Genomic DNA, 23,450 nt, shown 5'->3' on the forward strand with positions numbered 1-23,450 from the left:
AGAGAGAGAGAGAGAGAGAGAGAGAGAGAGAGAGAGAGAGAGAGAGAAAAACAACTACTGCGATGGGAGAGAGAGAGAAAGAGAAAAAATCGAATGAATTTTTGGCTCACGAACAAAAAAAAAAATATTGGCGCGTTTTTTCTGTTAGCGATATTGCGATTCTCCGGATATAAATATTAATGCGATGTTCAAATGACACAGATCTTTATTTTAGATAGTAAAATAAGCGAGAAAATGCGACAAAAGCATCATCTAAAATACGAACGAATGGCAGATGGGAAAAACGATGTTTTTTTTCGCTCTCGATGAAAAGAGACACAGAGAGAAGATTGTGAAAAATGCACAAATTTACATTATTTTCTGGGTTGTTGTTTTGTACCGTGAACTACGAAAATACAGGCAATGATGCGAACACCGTCGATGTCATCGTCGGAAACTTATTGAATTTCAATTCGGAATTCGTTCACGGGCACTAAGCAGTCGAGAAGGAGCGAGCAAGCGATGAGAAAGATGAAAAAGAGAGAGAGAGAGAGAGAGAGCGTGCGATAGAGAAGGAACGAAAGCGATAGATAAAAAGAAATAGATCGAGAGGGATAGAGTGAGTGAGTGAGATAGAGCTAGAGAATGGGAATCGAGCGAAAACGAAAATTTATAGAAATTAGAAATTGAAATTGAATTGAAATCGAGCAATATAAGAATTGGAATTGTGTGTGCGTGCATTGAAAGCGAAGAACGATTCATTATGTAGCTGTATGGTATACAGTGTATACACGGTGGTGTGTATGCAAACACAGCTAAACAGTGAGAGAGAGAGAGAGAGAGAGAGAGAGAGAGAGAGAGCAAAAAGACACAGACACAAACATCTATTGACATATTCTATTGCCATCAATGTCGAGACCAACGTTCAAATAATCGCAAAATGCAAAATGGGAGAAAAAGTGCCGAACAGCACAAATATTCAATTCAAATGCAGAGTGAGAGTGAGAGATAGAGCGGCAGAGTCAGCGAGAGAGTAGTATTATTGTTGTGCAATATCGTCGTGTCATTGTGCGCTTGCAGCAGCAGCAGCAGCAACAGCGACGGCAACAACAGTAGCGATGATGGTGGTTGAACGGGGTGCACATCCAGCGCGCGGCTACTGAACCGAATTAGAGCATGAAGCGAATATATACTGTATGTCTCATATTTGCGTACAATGTTTCGCAAAGATGCAATAAAAAATAAATTAACTTTTGCTATTGTGCCAAATAATCAGAGTTGAGAGTTGTTGAGAGCGATAGCGAGAGAGGTGCCCTCGGCTTAAATTCGTATCCAAAACCCGTTTTTTTTTCTTCGTTCACTCATGAAATTGAACTCCCACCTCGGAAATCGTTCGACGATTTTCATATTTTCCGATCCGAGTTATTTTCTCTCCTTTTGTAATTTTTTCTGCTCTCAATGCAACCGAAGTGAAATTTATGAAACGATTCAACCGATGAATGAGTTCATCGAACTTTCTTTTGATGTTCGGTAATATTTTAATCTTTAAATTGAACATATTTCAAAAGACACATGGCAAATGTGCTTGCGATGGCAGAATGTGTGTGTGTGTGTGCGACGATCGAGAATATACAAGCGAAGACAACAAGCAACCGGGACATCAGAGAGGAAAAAAGCGACAAAGAGAAATGATTGTGTTGTCGATGCCATACACAAGATTAGGTTTTCAGGACGATAAACGAGAGCAAGACACCGGCAAACTTAATGCATGTGAGACAAATAAATTGACTTGAAGCGCACTCTTTTTTATCTCAAGCAAAAAAAAAACGATCGACACTGGTTTTAGAACAAAATCTCTCTCTTTTTTTTTTGTCTAAATCGACATGAGTTTTTTCTCTGTCGCCGAAACGAGTCTTTCGAAAATATTGAATCGGATTTTTTCATTAAAAACTCGATGGAATAGAAAAAAAAAGCCGAATGAGCAAATTGGCCGGTGTTCGACTATGTTATCGTCGGAATATTTGTTATTAAAGACTCGCCAATCAAATCGACGTACGCAAATTGAATAAAAATGCAGTGGATTGCATTTCATTGCTCATGAAATCTCGACTTGAGTGCCACATTTGAATAGCGCAACATTTGCATTTTCCGTTCGGTATGGAGAGAGACGAAAACTTACGTGCGATCGAAGCTGTTGAATGTAATGGTCTCCCCTACCTCCCTATCTCTCTCTCTCTCTCTCTGTCTCCCTTTTGCATTACAGATTCGTATCGTGGCACTTTTTACATCACTGAATGAAAAAGTGCAAAATTGAACGAAAAATGCACCGAGGTGCACACGAAAAAAAAAACGAAGATTCAAAATGCAGTTGGTCCTGGTGAACGTGCTGCAACGCCATTTGTTCCAATACAATGCATTTCTTTTACGTTTATATTGTAGTCGCACAAGCGATCGAACGAAAAAAAAAATCTCATTACATTTTTATCGAAATTAATCTCTTTTCCTGTCGACACCTTGAAAATATGAAAACGAAAAGTTTGTTGTGTGTGTATGTGTGTGTGTGTCGATGTCGGGGCGATAGTTTATTTAAAAGTGTGTAAAATGTGTTCATAAATGTTTATGTATTTTTTTTTTTGTTCACTCGCGTCCTTTTTCAACCTGGTACAAAACCGACACACGCGGAAAAAAAAGGTAAACGATCGTTTACTTGGTAGCATTCGACAGAAGTAATGAATAGTTTCGATTTACACGAAAATGAATTGTGTGCATGTATGGATTCGGGGTTGATTTGTGCGGTACATAAATAAAACAGCTGTACTGTTTCAGTGGCACTAGCAACAGCAGCATCAGCAGCAGCAACAGCCGCAGAAACGGCAGAAAAGACGAAAAAGAGAGAATTACCACCAGAAATGAAGACAGAGATGGAGGAAGAGAGAGTGAATGATAGGTAGAGAAAGAGCAGGAGAGACAGAGAATGAGTGAGAATTAGTTTGAGCACGTTTTTGAGGTTGATGACGTCGACAGAAGACATAGAGATATTATTGAAAATAATAGAGAGAAGAAGGAACGAAAAACGAGTACACACCACCGAAAAATTCGAGAAAATCGAACATATTGTCCTATCTGCACTGCACGCCCCACAATAACTAATCGCACACGTACTCGAAAATTATTCCATTTTAATGAACTGCCTGCGCTATTGTTATGTCATTTGCCGAGATAGAGAGAGCGATTCGAAAAAAGACAGGGAATGTTGGAAATGTTTTAGGTAGCGGAAATGTGTGTATATGGTATTTCGGATGTGTCTTTTATATCGAGCAGACTGCATTCATGAAATTTGAATCGAGACACACACGGTCGGTATCTGATAAATCCAGATAAAGTCTATAAAAATGAAGGGGAAATATTTACTAAAAATCACATCTCTGCCGTCTGTAGATAGAGTCAGAGAGAAAAAAAAAAACAGACAAAAAAACGAAATAAACGGTTGGAATCAAAGACAAAACACAACAATGGACCGAGCTGAAACGAAACATTCAAAATATTCTCTTGCCTGAATTGGAGCATGAGGAATTTTGCGGCGGAATTTCGAGTAGCGTACTATTTTGGAAAATCAATCCCTTTTTAATTTATTGACCGAGAGCGGTACGGTAATACATTAGAGGTTTCTATTGACATCACTTTTTTGTTTTGCGTAATACAATAGCCTCACCAACATATTCATATCGTTCAACGTCACATTTATTCATTGTGTATAGTGAATGGACTGAAATGTAAACGAACACCGAATCATTCAAGCAGGAACCGAATAGAAAAATGCGTAGCCAAAGCACATGCGGAAGAAGGCGATTGAAGAACATAGGTATCGATATTATTATCCCAATGGACGCACATGGTAACATTCGCACATTAACGAATATCTCGCTGTAATTCGAATCCATTTGCCTTGCAAGGACTCACAACAAAACCTCTGTTTTCCCACATTATTATTATTATTAGCCATTCAATTTCTTCGTCTTTTTTTTCGGCCCCAACACACATACACATACACACACACATACACACACACACACGCTCACGTCGGGGCCCTCTCGAACAATTTATGATTATTCCATTTAACGGAATCACGCATTTGCAAATATCGATCGATTTGCTTCGATTAAGACACTAGACATTAGACAGCACATTATGTGTGTGCGTTCCATTCATTGTAATGCTGCATTTGATTCGTATTGTTCGTTTGGTAAAATTGGAAAACATCCAGAGAGAGAAGGCGATGGAGAGTGGAAGTGAGAGGAAGAGAGTGGAGGAGAGAGAGAGAGCGAGATAGGGAGAGTTAGGAAGATAGAGAGCGAGAGAAAATAGTGAATTGAGTACGAGATAGACACAGAGAGAAAGACAATGATAAGCATAGAGAAAGAGTCAAAGAGTGTTAGACAGAGCTAGATGCGAGAAAGATCGAATGGAAAGAGTGTGTAAAAGAATGGGCAGTCTAGTTATTACCAGACCAGTGAATCACGTATTGCAATAACCACTATCCCTTTCCGAGCACATCCATTATCGTATACATCACAAACAAGTGTATCGAATTCACTGGCAAACACTGAGTGAAAAACACACGAACACGCACCCACACACACATCGCACTCGACGACGGTGGAGAGTGTGAGAAACAAACGGCACTCATTTTCATTGGCCGAAAAACGGAGATGGAGACTAATAATTATTGCTAACTGCCTGGATTCGGTTGTTTTATTTTATCATTACATACGCATTGCAAATCAATGAAAGAAACCATCCATACGCGTACTACACAGTACAGAGTACACACATCATGCAGATAGATACATTCATTCCACTTGAACATGTGTGCTCGAACCGAATCCAGAACCACGTCGAATTAGTAATCAGATTAGTTCAATTAAGGCAGTGTCTCATTTCATAAGTGCAAAATGGGCTGCGTTTCGATGTGTGTGAGAGAGAGAGAGAGAGAGAGAGAGTGTGAGAGTGAGAAGGCATAGTGAAAGAGGAAAGAAACAACAACAATCGAAACGCCACAACGTCACACCGATATCGACAAATGGCATGGCCACACCGAAAATGTTGCGTCAAATGATGATGGCCTTTTTTACTATGCCAATTTAAAACAACTGCAATGATGCTCGTAACTATGCACTTGCATTTTTCACTCTCACACACACACACACATGTGCATATCTCTCGCTCTCAAATGGCGCATTTTTGGTTTTGACTTTTTTCGGCTCTGTTCCAGGGTGTTGTCACACGGGGCATATTTCTTTCGATGAAATTTATCGAGAATTTTTATTAATAAAGAATTATTGCTCTGGGTTGTGTGTTTTTTTTTATCCTCTGTTGATGTTGTCTGTTTCATTCGGTGTCGATTTGAGAGATTTATTCGATGATTTTTCATACGTTTTGCAGATGATATCGCACGTTTCACGATATTTTATCCTGTACACTTTTTTTTCGTGTAAAATGTTTTTTTGTTGTTCTCTGCCAAAAATCCGAATTTCTCTCCGGAAACTAAAAATTTAAAACAAACTAAAACTGTGCTTAAAAAGTGCAAAATACCAACAGACAATGAATGGATTTGGAATATGGATATGTATATTGGAAGCGCTTTGCATCGACGCGCTTTTTGGATGAGTTTGTTCGCTTACTCGCTTTGCTTGCTATTTCGTTTGCTCACTTGCTTATTCGCTCGTTTTGAGCGAACGATACATGTGTGTTTGGCGCATAACGACTCGAAATTATGCAAAAGGTAAAATATCTAAATGATTAATCGTGCTGAGAAATGTGTATGTTGCGTTGCCATTTTCATTTTAGATCGAGACTATAATGTGTGCACACATGTAGTATTCCCGATAGATAGAATTCGCTGTGCATGTATGGGTAAGCGAGCGAAAGAGCGAGTCAACGAAAGAGTGAGAGAGGAAGAGCGGGAGAAAGAGAAACTTATTCATTTAAAATGTATAATTAAGTATGTATGCGAAATGGTTCCCGTCGTTCACATGCTTTTTCGCTTTGTGCCGAAAAAGACACCGAGAAAGAGTGCCATATCGGGCTGTATCAAAAAGGAGTTCTATATGTGTATGTACGGAGATTAAGGTGGTGTTATTGAGTTAATATCCACAATTATTTAGATTCAAGATATGAGACCCCAATATATCCACTTAATGAAACTATGTAAATGCGGCTCCAGAAAGATCCAATGTTTAGCAATAATAATTTATTATATGTTCTTCTTTTCTCTCTCGTTGCATATGTGATGCGACAAAGCTGTGCCAGTGTGTGTTTACAGTACACACTTGATGCTGAGTCGGAAACATTTTCAGTTTGATCATCGTGGAAAATGCCATGTAAAAGCGAATTATTCATATGTGCTTATGTGTGTGTGTGTGTTTGTGTATAAAATGCACCAATTAAATTTTATCTATCAATTTGCATGAGTACGCGAAGCGCATTTTCAGGCCAGGTTGAACACTTGGAAAAATATTAATTCAGTGCGAAAATTAATAACGTCATACATTTTGCACATGAAATAACAACACAAGATTTTGAACTATGCAGAGAAAAAAAAAGAATTATTTTCAAAAACAACCAAAATGAGACGAAGAGAATAAAAAAAAAAGTACCGAGGTCTGGTTGTGAAACCAATTTTGATGGCAATAAACAGCAATTCAATTGAAACGAAAACAGAACCCGCCATTTGAACACACACCAGAAATGCCATTTAGTAAACAACATGCAACGCAATACACTCAAGTGACACTAGTGAGCTTGAGCTGCCTGACTCTCTTGTGCTGAGACCCGCATTATGGTCACATCGAAAATTCATTTAATACACTCTTTCTCTCACTCACTCATACACACACCAGACACCCGTCCCCATTGTCGCCGTACTGCGACTAACTAAAAGATATTAAACCATATTTCAATGCATTATCGCTGTTCATTTTGTTAATTAACTACATCTAGCTATTACACAATATATACGACCAATTCGGGAATATTCGGCACATTACCACATCGTTTGACGTTTTTTTTTTTCACCCGGAATTGATCAATTGTCCCAGACGTGTATGCTTCGTTATGTAACATTCATCAGATGTTTGCCACATGATTGCAATTTTTATAGAAGAAAAATTCGATTTTTTTTCTTGCGATATCGCGGTGATTTCGCAAAATACTTCATTTAAATTAAATTTTTTCGTCGTTTTTTCCTAGCTTTTGCTTTCTGTTTTGATTTTCTACATTCTTCTTCCTTCTCTTTGCCTTCTTTTTTGATCTTTTTCCATTTCGGCTTTTTATTTTTTATTTTTTTCTTTGCTTTTTTGCCTTTTGACCATCGTTTTACCTTAAAATTGCCTTAATATACATCCGTCCTTAATCTGGCCTCACTTTGGCCTTCCTTTAGCCCAAATTTGACCTTCATATTTCTTCAGTACCACTTGACACTGAACCCCCGTCTTTCATCCGGTGCCGTGTGTCCAAAATTGGCCCGAATCTCCCGTATCGCAGTCAGTGTCGGTGCCACAGAGCAACAACATCGAACATCGAAGGATGGTTTCAACATGACACTAACAACATCTATTGAGTCTCTCTCTCTCACTCTCTAAAACACACAAAAATATATAATAAACTTCAACAAGCGTGCAAACTCACACACACACACACACACATGCACGCAACTCATAAAATATTGAGTTAATATGTTTCAAAATGTGTGCATTGTTCGGTTCTTGACATGTCATTTCCGCACATCGTTGCTACATTGCTCTACTGTGTCATCTTCAATGGTGTTAACACTTTACTTGAAATTTGTCTCTTGTTTTCCATGCCGTTAGTGTGCCGCTAAGCGTTGTGCCCGCTTAATGTGTTGGCTTGTGTCTTTTTGTGATCACTTTTCTCTGTCGCACACTCACATTTTGTGTCTTCTTTGGTTTCGAACCAAGAGCCTAGACGTTCTCTTTTATTCTTTCTCTTTCACCACTAATGCTATCTCCCTGTTTGCAACGGCAGACAAACTAAATCATCGGTTTTTGGCATTGCGTTCTCTCAATTATAATTTGAATTTAATTTAATTTCGTTAAATAATGAATTAATGAAAGAAAATGCATATTCATGAAATTATAACGGTACTTGCATGCCGAATCACAGACAAACAAGCAGGATGTTCTATCAGTTCACCGCACGTTTCATCCTCGGATTTTGTCGTTTTCCCAAATAAGACTAATTTGTTTTTTTTTTTGCCAAAATAAGTCTCAAGAGTTCAAGTTTGTTAATTCCAGCGACAGACTGACAACCTGAAATATCCTTGATTTGCGAACGTTTAACGAAACATTGGATGATCGGTGTGCAAAACGCGTGTATGACATAAATAATCATTGAAGCTGAGAAACGAACTTCAGCTATGCGAATCGCGTGCACAGCAAATTAATCATTTGGAATAATGGAAATGTTTTGATTTATTTATGTCGTGGAAAGGAAGTAGTATGTGAGTGGGGAGAGAGTGGAGCCAACGAATAATGTGGAGAGAGGGATAGAAGAAAAATGCTTCTGTATTCGGAAATGCCATCAGCACAACGACGACAACGCATTGATTTAGTTCAACGTTCGGCATACTTAAAGTATTATACTTTTCAAAGAGGTTTCACTTACTGCGCCGAATGAAAAGACACGATGAGTGCGAATGAGAGAGAGAGAGAGAGAGAGAGAGAGAGAGATGGAGAGGAAGAAGGAAAAAAAACCGTTCCCGTAAGGCGACACAGTACAAAGTTGCACATCAATTTTCATCTCATCGTCGAAAACGAAGCGCAGTGTGAAAAGTAATGTGTGACAAGAAGACCAATGATATTGCCACCTTTTTTTCCCTTCTGGCGAAAACTTCTTCTCTCCGCTCGCTAAATGCGGTTCTCACAACACAACGTTGACACATTCACACATGTGCTTAGATTTTTGTTGCAACAACTTTTCTCATTACATTCCATTCGACGAAAATTTCGCTCGTCGCCACATTTTTGGCAAACAATTTTGCGTTTTTTCTTTTCTTTTGTCGCCTTATCAATTCGACGATATGTGTAATTGATATATTTCAGGAAAAAAACGAACAATGACATCATAACCACAGTTCAAATCGAACTGTAATTTCATTCCATTTGAATTTTCTACGAAAACTGCAAAGTCATTGTTTGATGGATCAGATTTGCTTCATGAATTTGCCATACATTTTGTTTTAGCTGTTTTTTTATTTTCATTTGCCCCCAAACAACTTTGCATTTGCTTTCGGCGGTCGTGTAGTTTTTCCTTTGTTTGCCTAATTCAGACAGCCGAAAATTCATTTGCTTGGCAACACACACAACATTCATTTCGAATTCACCTTTGTTTTCGACTTCAGTTTGTTGAAGTGGACCGCGACTCGTCTTTTTTTTCCGTCGATGTTGTTACTGTTTTCATTTATTAATGTTTGATCGATGTTGTTGATTTTATTTTGGGTACGTCTGTAGTTTCGTGAACCCGCCGATTTGCGTGACGTGCGTGCTGCTTTCGAGCACATGAATTTTTTTTTTCCAAGAATCATGCCATTTCAGTCACTCATTCGTCTTTTCTCTCTTTCACTCTATTTCAATCTATTTCTGGTTTGGTTTTTCTTTCGCTCCGATTTTTTCATTCCTTTCTCTCTTGCTCTCTTCTACCTTCCTATTATTTCTCTTTCTCACTCGCCTTTTCCTTTCTTCATTTTTTCTTCCTTCTTCTCTCATTTTGGGCCCCTCTGTGAAAACCATCCAATTTTTCTCTCTCTAACTTTCCTACACCGAGTTTTAGTAAGAAACAGTGAGCCACCGCCAAATTTTTGTCATTCACCGTGTTCCGTTCGGTTTTCGTGTCAAAAATTCACTATGTCGCTATGGAAGTGAAAATAACGAGGCGGAAAGAAAATGATCGCAACTTATTTTTTTTTTTTGATTAACTATTCGCGAACGCGTCCGCACGCGCGCATCTCATATGGAGTAATTCGAACCACAATGCTAATCCTAGTTTCTAAACTTATCGATTATCACGTTTCGATAGAGAAGCGCGTATACACACACACGCATTGTTTCAGCACACATTGAATTATTTTCGAATTTTCTCTGCCCCAATGAACCCACTGAAGGAGAAGAAGAAGAAGAAGGAAAACACACGTGCAGAGCAAACAAACGCAGTTTTGTATAATTCGTGTGCCAATTTTAATAATCGAATTTGATAGCAACGGAATAAGTGAAAAGAGGATTAGAATGTACTTAGTGAATGAAGGAGGAGTGTATGTGTGTGTGGGATGATGTGGAAAGAGTATGTGTTAGAGAAAGAGAGAGAGAGAGTAAGATATAAAGCGAAAAAAACTGCACATAAATCATCGACGTGAATGAAGTTATTGTGTATTCATTCGATAATCTGCAAGCTTTCTCTCTCTCTCTCTCTCTATCTCGCTTGGGCTCTAGTCATTCAATTTCTCAGTATCTCCATCTGCACGCTGTCAATATCAAAACGGCAGAGCAAGAGAGAGGGGGAGAGCGCGTAGCGCGGAAAACGTAAATCGAGTCGATCTTAATTTCCACAAATTGGATTTAACGCAACGATAAGTGCATCACGTCCGAATGCTAACAAGAGAGGATATATTTCGAAAGCCGAAGCAGCGGTTCGGTGTGGTGTCCATGTGCACATATCGCATCTCTCTCTCTCTCTTCTAGAGTAAAATGATTTCGAAACGCAACATCGCAAAAGTTTATTGAGTGTCTATTGACTGTTAATGATCAATTTGATACAGTGCAAGAGTGCGAGAGAGTATGAATTTGACGTCCTCACTCCTACGACGCCCGGGATTATATATAGACCGATTTTTCATTGCTAAAATGCTATTATCTATTTTCTGGTGTGGTCGATTAAGTCATTTGGCCGTTGTAAGCGTGGATGAGTGTGTGTGTGTGTGTGAGAGAGAGAATGAAATGTGATGTATTGTTGAAAGAAATGGGATTTTGTGTACTCTAAAAATGTAAAATCTTTACACAACAATCCGCATTCGATTTTGATGTGATTATTTTCGTTCGTTGAAAACGAATATTGCGAATGAATTTTCCACGCGGCAGTGATTTTTATTGATGTTGATGGAGGGGCGGTACGCTTGTCTATTGTATTAAATATAGATAAATTTAAGAGGAAATTATATGTTCGATTCAATTTCGGTGGTGTGTGTGTACCGATTTACTCAGAAGGGCAACAGCACTCCAAACCGACTGAGAGAAGAAAAAACAACTTGGAAATGTGCTCATGTTTGCGAAATCGTGCACCTGTCTGTGCATTATTGAAATGCATGCAATGCTAAAATCGAAAATTTCTGTTGAAATATACAGCGGAAACTTCAGTCTCTCCGTTTGGCGTGTGCGCACACACACGAAGAAAAACAACGGAATATTTGTCGAGACGGCGGTTTGCTATTGACTGCATTGGAAAATGGATTATTCTGACGATTTTTTTGTTCATTTTGTGTGTGTTTGTGCTAAGATTGCAGTCATCGTCCCGCTGAACGCGCGCGCCAGAGAACAACGGAATAAAGAATCGATGTGTGCATTTTTGTGCATCATTTATGCTTTATATCGTCTCCACCACGAGCTGACATTAAAAATACATATATCGACAAAATCATTCGGGCACAACCGCATTCGCAGCGACCGAAAGGGTGGTGCTGCTGAACGAAGAATGTTACGAGACAATTTTTCAAAAGGAAAAAAACCGAATTTTTGTCTTCTTTTTTGGAACAAACGATTCAATTGCTGCAATGCCCCGGATTGCGGGACGACCGAAATCGCGTGCCATCAAACACCTATTTCGTACGATGAACATATTGTTACGGAAATGAGTATATTTCAAATACAAAATATTGAAGCACGGTGTATCGATGGAATACACGCCGGCTTTGAAGTTAAAAAAAAAACAGGAAAATCGTAGAATTTCCAGGAGTACAAACAAATCACGAATAAAAGATATAAGATCTGAAACAGAATGGTATCAAGCTTAAGTGAATCGAAACAAAAGTGAGTAGAGAGAAGTAAAGAATGGAAAATTGTCTTTGTTTTTTTTTCACCAGCAATTGGTCTTACTCTTCTTTCTTGTTTTTCTTTCTCGTCTTCTCTCCTCCCCACTTTTCTTACCCGAATCATCTTCTTCATCTTCTTTCTGCCTTTTCCACATTCACATCTCAATTCTTGCCTTTCTCTCCCACACCCGTTCTCCTCCACCCGTTCACAATCTCTACCACCATCCTCTTTCTCCTGAGGAGAATCTCCTCCTCTCCAAACAATGCTTCACCGGCGGAAAATTGTCTTAGACTTTTTCTTAAGTAAAGAATCATTGGTGGCCTAATCCTGGCGAAGAAAAATCCCATTTCCCATCTGCGGAGCAAGCAAAAAAGCCGGAAGAATTCGATTCGAATCAAATGGAAAAAAATGTGATTGAACCGAATGAAGAGGAAACAAAAGGGGGTGAATAGAATCAAAACGAACGGAGTGAATTTCGTAGTGCGAACGACGATGAAGAAAATCAGGCATGATAACAAACATTGATTCCGACTGATGTTGCTGTGTTGCGAAACAAAGTCAAACCAATTCGACGACTTAATTTCAATTTACACATGTCTTGATCAAAATGAATCGTTCGAGCCAACAACGACACAAAAAAAATAGAGAAGAAGCAGTGAGTAGATATAGTGAGTTTGTCAGTGAAGACTGACGAAGACATAGATAGAAGAAGAGTCAGTTCATCTCCGTTTTGTTTTATCCGATTTGTGTGAGCTGTTTCTGTGTATGTCGTTTTCCGCGGAAAACGGAATCAAGTCAATCTGTGCGAAATCTATACGGGGATCTGTCGTAATAACGATGCTTTTGATTAATCGTATACGCACTGACAATGCGCCATTTTCGACGCAACCGAACGAAAGAAACGTGCTGAATGGGGAATGGCAATGAAAATGGAAAGGAAGAAAATTTGCACTATGCACACATCGACACCGACACAAAACTCTATCTCCGGCACAACTAAAAGAGTTCCGCAGTATTTCGGGTGTAATTTTTCACCGTCATTCACTCTCAATTCACCGTCATTCACTCGGTGTGTGCCTTGTTCTCTATTCGGATTCGTTATGTTGTTTTTTTATTCGTTGGCTCAAACGAATGCCTGTCGACTGATGATTGACTGAAGCTGATTCACTGCATTTCCAGAGAAACAGAGAAAGAGAGCAAAAGAGACTGATTTACATTTTGATTTCGAATAAATTCCATTTTCGTACTCGTTCATTCACGGCATTCCATTGCTTCAGCTTCAATTACTTCCACCGTTCGTGTGGTTAATGGTGTTGTTATTTTTTTTTTACTTCTTCTCGTTCAAATGATGATCAGACAGATGTGACGTTGTATTTTTGAGCCAACCAAGTGATGTAAAGATCCAGAAAAAAAAACACTTTACTACTTTACAAAATGACTCTTGGATCATTTTATCGTTAACACCCGAGAAAAAAAAAACGGTGACATCTTAAATGGTTTCGGTACAACATGGCTTCGGTACAACATGGCATTTGGTTGATTAGTTTCTCTGGGCTGTAAAAAAGCATAAATAATTTTTTTTTTCGCTCGTTCACTCACTCGCTTGCTTCGCTGCAAAGGAATAATAAAAACAAAATCGGGCAATTCCAAAGGAATGTGAGATCTGTTCCAACTGTGGCAGCGTGAATAAATAAAAAGCACTCATGACAACATAAGTGATTATTACAACACGCATTCGTTTTGGGCAAACGAGAGAGCAATTTTTCCAGCGATGGATAAAAAAAAAACAACAACACAACATCGAAGAAAAATGTTGTTGAAATTAATTTATGTCAGTTTTGTGTGTTGTGTTTTTTTCTTTCGGGGACTCCGATGTCACACCGATGCCATTTATTGCATTTGGTTCAAGTGAGTGTGTGTTTTTTTCGACGTTTCAATGTCTTGGTCCAAACGAAGTCGAACGTGTGCATTTTTTCGGGATCATTCGTTCTCTCTCCCTTTCTCTCTCTCTCTTGATTGCCAAAAAACGCTGTTTCCAACGACCATACTGTGTGTGTATATATATGTGTTTTTCCCATTCTTCCAAAGAAGTTTTCGTTTTTTTTCTTCCACGTTTTTTTTCGTTCTAAGAAGTGATGGAATCCTTGTACGTGAATAAATGTGCACACCCGACGCACAAACACACATGTGTGAGTATATTTTGGAAATTATTTTCGACATTGATAAACCGGCTCTCTCTCTCTCTCTCTTTGCCAAGGCTGTGTACAACAAACCACCCATCGTTTTTCGAAAAGCGAGAAGGTTACCGATTATTATTGATATTTCAACACCGAACCAATTTTTATGGATGAGGGTGAACGATACAGCGACAACAGCAACGGCCTCGACAACGACGACAACGACTTGTTATCTGATTGCACGACGTAACCACCAATTCAAATGCGACGCATCATTAAGTTTTAACTAAAAACAACTTAAAAATATCACTCGACTCCGCTCGCATTCCAATTACACCGTTTCGGCTGTCGCTCTAATTTCAGCCCCTACTTTGTCAACAACCGTGTCTAGACATTTATAGCAAATGCGTACTGTTCATTGATATTGAATTGTTGCGTATAAGTATAGTGTGAAAAAATAAAATGGGAATGTTGTCGTCGATTTTTCCACTGCGACAACGATGACAATAAATCAATTTCAATTGATTTAAATTCAAACGATAAAACCACGCAAAACTTTGTGAAATGACAGCAATTGAATGAATGCACGTTCGATTTTTTTTTTGTTTTCGGGAGGGCATGCCAAACATTCAATTCAGATGAAATGAAATGGAAATGGACTTAATGGTGAATATCGAATGAGCGAGTGAATTTCTAAGGCGTTTGGATGATTCAACGTGCGAAAATTCAAATACAATTTATCAAAAACCATTTCGGAATTAAGTACGACCATTTTTGAGGTTCATCTCATTAAATTCCAATCGCATCGACTTTGAACCAATCTGACCAGACTTTAAGTTTTCGAATCAAAAATTTTAAGTCGTTGGTTGGACGTTTTTTTTGTTAGGCATCCAATCGAATTGAAGTTGACTATTTTGATGGCAATTTTCATAAGTGATTCGGGTGGCATGGCTGAAATTCACTTTTGATAGATGAAAATTTGGAAGATGAGGCAAACGAAGAAGAATAGGAAGAAAAAGAACAGAAGTGGAACGAGAAGTAGTAGTAGAAAACTTGCTTCTTCTCCAACGATAAACAATATCACAAGCCACAGTGAAATCCACAACTCAAGCAGTGATAATGAGAAAAGTTGAAAAAAAAGGGAAAAAAACGAGAAAAATTCAAGTTTCCATGAACATTGTCCATAATTTGGACGATATGCAAAATCCATGATAGAGCCATCGTGTCGCGATCATTAAAAAAGGTAAGGAAATCAAATACCGTAAAGATTTCAATGACAGGTCATCACCGATCGCACATTGTACGGCAGCCAGAGTGTCTCTATGAATCATGAAAATACAGTCATTTATATCGTGTTTTTTCCCCATCTGCACGAAGTACACAAGATGACAGAATCACATAAAAGAATCCTTGTGATTTGTGTACTATATCAGTGGTGTTTGGCGCGCGGGGGGAATGTCAATCATAATACGTGTAATGCTTAAAATCCACTGTTGCGGAAATAAGTATGCAAATTTTGGGCGCGGGCTATGAACTGTTAACATAAAAGGAGTGCGATTTATGCGTATGTTTTTTTTTCACTCTCTCTGGAGAGACTGAATCTCTCTATATTTGAGGGGCTAGAGAGGCGGTTCGTTTTATTTTTCTCTTTCGCGTGTCGACAAAATGTCCAAGTTGAGTTGTTCCGACTTGAATTTGCATTGAAATTGGAAAATATTGAATGATTCAGTTGGCAATGCGATAAATTTCAAATGTGACATGATGTGAAATTTGTTCGGATGCCATAAATTTCTTTCGGTTCGTGTTCTCTCTCTCTCTCTCTCTCTCTCTCTCTTTCTCTCTTCGTTTAGCCCGCAAGTGTGAAGTAGCAGTGCGACGGCGAAGCCGACGATGATGAAGGGAATATAGATGAAAGCACGAGAAAAAGAGTGAAAAAGCTGTGATTGTTAATGGCAAACATATCGAAATAGTGGCCCAACCATCCAATTGGACCATCAAAGCCAATGTCGACAAAGACGACGACGAAGCAGCAGATGATTCAATAAATTATCATCTGTCAAACAGTTGTAAGAGATTTATGCACTCAGTGGTTGGCCTATTCCATATTTTTCGTTCGGTTCGTGCAAAGAAAATGCGATGTGAGTGTGTGTGTGTGTGAATAGAAAACTTTACCCGACTACGACGAGCGAAAACATTCCATTGAAAAATCTTTGCCGGAGCAATTTTTATGAGAGAGCTGTGTGAATGAAAATCTTTAACCTTAATAGTCTTTTGTGTGGCGAGATGGCCACCAACGTGGCTCAATTTCACACCAGCAATCTCAATAACAGTTTGACTCTTTCACACTCTCGATCTCTCTATCTCACTTAGTCTCTCACTTTTCTCGCTCCAACATGTTTCCAGCAAAGAGAAACTGAAGAAAAAACCATCTTCGTTTCCTTTTACTCGTTTCACCATCGAGATAGAGTGGAAATGAGTGAGAAATTCTCTCTCACTGTGTGTAATTATACACGGGATGCGCTAAACTGTTCATAATCTTTATCACTTCACAGTGGAAAAATAGCAATGAAAATTGTATACATTTCTCACACAAGCCCCGAAGGATCAAGCTGCTTTCATCGGAGCACAAACACACACTCCGTGTTAGATAGAAAGAGAGAGATAGAGAGAAATGTAGAAAAATTTCGCGGATGTATAAACAAATAGATAATTTTAGTGTGTCGAGTGATGTGGGTTTCCTACCCTGTGTGTGTGTGTGTGTATGAAAATGCGGGTAGTTTTTTTTCTATCCAGAAGAAAAAAAAATTTGGCACCCATTAACGATGGGAATTTGTACGCTTTTCAGATGTAAGTCGAAGCGAGCAAATTGAAATGTTCAAGCAAAACATCAAAACAGTTGGCCCAGTCTCTTCGAGCTCTGAAGAACAGCGATTCATTCATGCTTTACCTCTCTCTCTCTATCTCTCCGATTTTTCCTTCAGTCTGTGTGACTCTTTTCCACGTTTCCACTTTATCTATCTCATTTTCGCGTCATTTTGTTGAGCTCTCATAAGTAATTAGTGGATGTTTTTTGAAAAGAAACACAAAAATAGGACCCAGTTAAAATAGAGCATGTGAAATGTCATCATTTTTCTCTCTCTGCCGTTCCGCCACACTCTTTTCTTGATCCGAACGCAATAATTCATCTTCGAAAGACAGGACAGAGCGGCAACACCATTTATTTCTCCGTTGACAAAAAAAAAACGTATGACAGATAGAAGATTGAATGAAATATGGTATGAACATTGACACCAAAAAATCGAAGCATCTTTTTCGAACGAATGAAAAATAAAACAAATTGGTTTTCTGGTTTTGGTTTATCACTGTGGGACAGACCGATAGAAAAAAAAATCGACTCGATTCGCTCTGGTGTTTGACTCAAAAATGATCCATATTTTCGAATTTGGCCGAAAACCATTAAAAATCTCGAATCATTTTCAAATGCCATTATCTTATCTCTTATTGTACAGTTTAAAACTTTGGTGCGAGAAATACCCATAGCGCAGCCATAGAGCTATAGTTGCGTCATTTTCCACTAACTTTTCGGTAATCAAGTTTTAAACAACAAATCTGCCCCAGTGAAAAAAAAAACATAGACACACACACACAGACGAATACTCCGAGAAATGAGCATGTACTCGAAACCAATTTATAATCCCAATTCCAACAAAAAGATAATAAAATCCAACAACAACAACAACAACGACCACGACAACAACAGAAAACCCGCGCACACACACACACACCCATGACGTTTTTGTTGCGTTAAGTCACCGTAATGATGTAGATGAAATTCAATCCAAATATTTGCATAACATTCGACGAGTCGAGTATTGGGCCTCGTCGAGTTCTGATCGGAAAATACTGTTTTATTCACAAGATCTCGAAGCATAAAATAGCGAAGAGAACGAATGGTAGGACAACGAAAAAAACACTCACTCACACACAACAAAATGCGACAACATACCATTGCTGAATGCAAACGGCAAAAACCATAAAAAATATATATATTACAACAAAATGAGGATTCAAGTGTACGCACAGAAGGGGCATCGGGTGGCTGACAATAAAATAAAATTGCCCTCGCAATTTACATACATTGTTGATGCCATTGCGAAATAAAACACACATACACACATATGAAATGCAAATGAACATAGTATATTTCTTACACACACACACACACACACTGAAATTCATTATTCCAATGGAATGTTCGACTTTCATTCGGCAAACGGTTGTGTTCCAGACGATCTCATATCCATAGTTTATATGCATCGAATTATATTTCGGAAAGAGAGCGAGAGGGAGCGAGCTAGCAAGCAAGCAGGAATAAGAGAGAGAGCGAGAGAGTATAATAGAGAGAATAACTGTTTTGAAAGCAACCACATCAAACGTATCGATCGAAATGAGCCTAAGCGTCAAGTCACATGACTTGTCAAATTGGTGAAAAGACTTTTGCTCAGTGAAAATTGGGTCTCCTTCCAAAAAGCCGGACCGACAACTGAAAACACACAAAAAGACACATGTATGTATACGAAATGTCTAGATTTTGATAGAGGCTTAAGCTGTTTTTTGGCTTGGAAATTGAGTTCGAGCAGAAGACAATTTGATGTGCAATAGATTAGAATTACCGAAGAATTCGGTGAAGATAGTTCAAGTGATCAAAAACGCAAGGATTACAGGCCCACATTTTGACCATTCGAACAAATTCCCTACAGACTTGGCAATTCAACTGTTGGCAATTAAGTACATGAAACAACTCAAACGCCGGCAAATCAAGATAAAATTCACGTTTGGGAATGAATGAGATCAAGAATGGAAACGAATGCGAACGAACGAGAAAGTGAGACAGATTGGGTAAGAGCGAGAAAGAGTCAGACCGGGATGGAACGAGAGTGAGCGATAGGGACAGAATGAGAGTGAGATAAATAGAAATTGAGAGAGAGAGAAACGGAAAGAGAGAAGAAGAGAAAATAGTGAAACAAAGGGAAAAAAAGAGTGAGACAAAGTGAACTAGAAAGAGAGACAGAGAGCGATAAAGTGTGATAGATTCGAATATGTAAACTACAACGAGTGCGAGATAATCATCTGAGCAGCAATATTTTAAAATGAGTTTAACATACATTCGAAACACTTTTGATCATTCCTCAAATTATGGATAATAATATGCATGTTATTTGAAATTGATATGGAATTTTCAAGTCGATTCCGAGCCATTCACATTTGTAGTTATAAATACAGTTTCGATTTAATCCGATACACGTACAGTACACGCATACTTCATTAGAATGGTATAAGTTATTCATTTTTCGGGATGCAATCGCGTTGGATGGCTGCGAGCGCCGAATACCAATCGACATTATTATTGCACTCGAGAATGGCGGGGGAAAAACAATTTGCATTCATAATCATTTGTGTACATGATTGATCTACAGCAATTATCATAAATTCTTTAATTTGGTGTCAATAGAAGGCGGCTGCGGCCATACCAAAGGTATGCATTCGCAAGGCGCACCATTCACCCTCTTACGTATGGTTATGTCTCAAACTCTGTTTCTTTCATTCCATCTTTGACTCTATCGAAGTCATTTTCTCTGCCTCTTCCTCTCTCACTCACTCACTCTAGCTCTTAGCTACTCAAGAGCCTCTATTCTTGGCTATTCCATTTGCTTTAATTTGAGTTTCTCTCTGTGTGTGTCGATGTGTCCTAAATGAATGTGTTGGCCCGCGCGCCCATGGGCAGTATTCATTAAATGGCATGCATTTAGTTTTTGGACTGGATGTGTTATGTCTTTTCACAAAATGATAATTTATCGTTCATGGTGCACACGTGTTATGTGAAAATGGATCAATATTCTAGTTTCGTTGCCTATTTTCAGCTCTCCGTTTTCGTTCGGTATGCTTGTATGTGTGTTGTGCACTGGTATGTTTTGGCTTGGGTCGTCATCGTCGTCGTCGCATGTGTTTTGTGTGTGAATTTGTGAGCTGTGCCGTTTCGCTTCATTTGGTCTACGTGCACGATTTCTTATTTTAAGGATATAATTTCTTTCGATGTGCATGGATTTTTTTCGTTCTGTTCTTCTTCTTTTTCTTGTTCGTTCGTTTCGCTTTGACATTCATAAGGCGGTTCATTTGAAAATATACTCATCGTTTTTCGACATGGACTTGGTTAGGGGTCATGTGTCGGCAAAACGAATACCGAAAAGAGAAGAAAAAAGAACCCAAAATCGGTAATGTAAAAATGAAAATTTGTTTGGAAATTTGTTCTTGAAATCCCTCGAGCAAACAATAATTTTTAATGTTTTGACGGAGCATATGTTGTCAAATTTGTCGTGTTCATAATGCGAGAAGCGGCCCGCCTCGAAAAATGGATAATCGCTCAAGTTGTTTTTCTTTTTGAAATGAGATCGAGTAATTAACAACTGTCATGCGGATCGGTTGTTCTCGTCATAATTTTTCGTATAATTCTTGGGTTTTTTTTCGTTCATTTTGCACCTTTTCGAAAATGTTCCACCCCGGAAATTATCTTAAACCGTCTTAAACTCTCTATCACTCTTTTTTTCTGGCTCATAGAGCGCAATTGGCCCAATTGGAACATCTTTCAACATATCTTATGACTGCGTCAACGTCAGAATGCAACGAATTTTCGGGTTTGCCATCGAAAGGATTTGGCGTTAACAGCGACCATCATAAAAATGATGCGCGTGACGACGGCAAACAGTCAAACGGATGTTTTTCTTATGCTCAACAACGTCAACAAAACTGTTTCAACGACAGTTTTTTCTTCTTCTTCTTACTTCGTCTTTGTCTTCGGCTGCTTGTTCAGTTTCGTTCACTGCAACCCGTAAATTCGTTTCACTACGATACTCTTGTTTGTTCATGTAGTTTTTTGTGTCGTTTTTCGACGCCATCGTCGCCGTCATCTTTAGAGCGAACACACAACGGCGAATGGTTTGTGATGTCGTATCTCTCGTGATGGCTCGCGATGCCTGATAAAAAGGCAGCGCATTTTATCAGGTAAATATTTGGGACAAAAATTTCGGTTTCCTTCCTGTGAGTAAGTACTCTTCAAGCCAAGGAACGAACGAAGTTCAACAATGAAGAAAAAAAATGTGTGTAACATTTGTTCGAGTGTCGCCAGAGGATTTTTTTCCTTCCTTTTTTCTCTCTCTCTCTCTCTCTCTCTCTCTCTCTTTCCGCGTGCAGTTGTCGCTGTTCGAAAACATTTTTGTTTAAATATTTAAAGAGAAGGACATACGAAAGCAAGCGAATAAAAAACACACACAGATAGAGAGAGATAGAGAAATTATATAATATTCCGAAAAATTATGTGAACCGATTCACAAATGTGATACTTGAATTTAAAATGAAACGGTTGGCTTTTGAGGACACACTTTTTCTGAATCGATTTATAATTGAAATGAAATTGTCTGCTGTCAGTGACAAGAACATGAGACACAGCAAACCAAACGAAAATAAACCATTTCATTGAAAACAACTCTAATACAAACAGCCATCAAGCTCAAAAAAAAGTCTCTGTTCGACAGTTTTTCGTCACCATCTTCGGTGAAATGGGCAAACTAAGACGCAGTTTCTATATTTTTCCTTCTACAAGTATTTTTAGTTCCTGCTATGCGTCTATGTTGTTTACGCCTATGCTTTCTGCTTTTTCTTCAGGTCGGCATTCATTTCCAAGCCATTTGAACGAATTAATTGAACGTGAAATGTTCGTTGTGTATATGAAAATTTTTCGTAAAATGAAAATTCGATTTATCGTTCGACGCATTCATCACTGGTGCTAAACTAGGGATGTCGAGGGAGAAAAAAAATGCCGAAAAAAACATTGTAGCCAATCACCCGCATTTAACCCCACCATTAGGATGCACATAAAATGTACGAAAATGGAATAAGATTTGTGCGAGACGCATTTTCATGCCATTGAATTTGATGCTCTGAATCAGAGCGGCTCTGATACATTTCGTGCCGAATAAAAACCAACAATTTCTTCTTTTTTTCTTCTTTTTTTCTTCATCTTTTCGGTTCGCATTAACATTAAAATGCACCACCCTTATTCGGGGTGGCTTCTCCATCAAGAGAGAGAAAAAAAACAGTGCACGGAAGAAAGAGCAGGAGAGTGGAAAAAAATCGAGAGAAAGGGAGAGCAGGAGTGATATAGAGCTAGAGAATAGAAATAGAATGAATAAAAAAAAGTTCGGTTTGGTTTGGGGCGAAAAATGAAAGTGGAAAGTGCCTTAGGCGTATTCTTAAATGCTTTTTTTCCCAACTATAAAATGCTGTACGTAATGAATGCATAAAAAAGCGAACGAAGTACAATGAACTTAGTCGTTTTCTAAGTCGGGTGAGAGTGAATGAGAGCGAATGAGAGCGAGAACGAGCAAGAGGAAGAAGGCGGATGGACGAGAGAGAAAGCGATAGGGAGAAAAAGAGAGAAAGAGAGAGCTAGCAAGAGTGGGAGTCTCTCTAACTTGATGGCACTATTTAACATAATTTTTGATTGCCTTTGTTACTAGCAGAAATAAATCTGTGTTTGTGTGTGATAGAGAGAGAGAGAGAGAGAGAGAGAGAGCTACAGCGACGACAACACTTTGACTTATCATTTCTTGGGCTGTTGCAAGACTGATGCATAAATAACGATTCATAACGAAGCATTTTCCCACTTTTACAATCAAAATTACAAGTAGGTACAACAAAAGCATTTATATCCTAACAACGCACAGCCACTATGTGTGCGAATGCGTTTTTAACTCTTAGTTTGACTGTGTGTCGAGAGCACACTTGAAGCGGATGACTTTTCGGAAGTGCAAAAACAGTGCGAAGCAAAAATTTTTGCTATTCGCCCTCATGTTCATCGCAATGCCACTGGTTGAGACACACAAACAAAACGCAACGAAGAGAAAAGAAGTCGAAAGGAAGCAGTAGCGTGCGCGCTCACTCACATCACAGATAGACACACACAAAAAATATAGAGAAGAAGGAAACAATGAAATGATTGTGAAGTGTAAAATGGGAGAAACCAAACATTTACATTATCTCGAGAACGCGTTCGCGTTTATTTTTTGACGAAAGAGAGAGATAGAGAGAGAGAGAGAGAGAAAGACGGCATCGGGTGAGGAGATAAGGAAAACGACGAGAGCAT

The 23,450-nt window shown here is 38.7% G+C and overlaps 1 protein-coding gene across 1 annotated transcript in view; it reads right to left on the minus strand.

Annotated features, from left to right (window-relative positions):
* Nucleotides 1-23,450, minus strand: part of LOC129573324 (roundabout homolog 2-like) — a 57,189-nt gene that overhangs the window by 9,073 nt on the left and 24,666 nt on the right. The gene's annotated exons all lie outside the window — the stretch shown is intronic.

This window comes from Sitodiplosis mosellana, unplaced genomic scaffold, assembly GCF_009176505.1.
Source record: "Sitodiplosis mosellana isolate CC-2019 unplaced genomic scaffold, AAFC_SMos_1.0 Smas_scaffold_6062, whole genome shotgun sequence".
Classification (NCBI taxonomy): domain Eukaryota; kingdom Metazoa; phylum Arthropoda; class Insecta; order Diptera; family Cecidomyiidae; genus Sitodiplosis; species Sitodiplosis mosellana.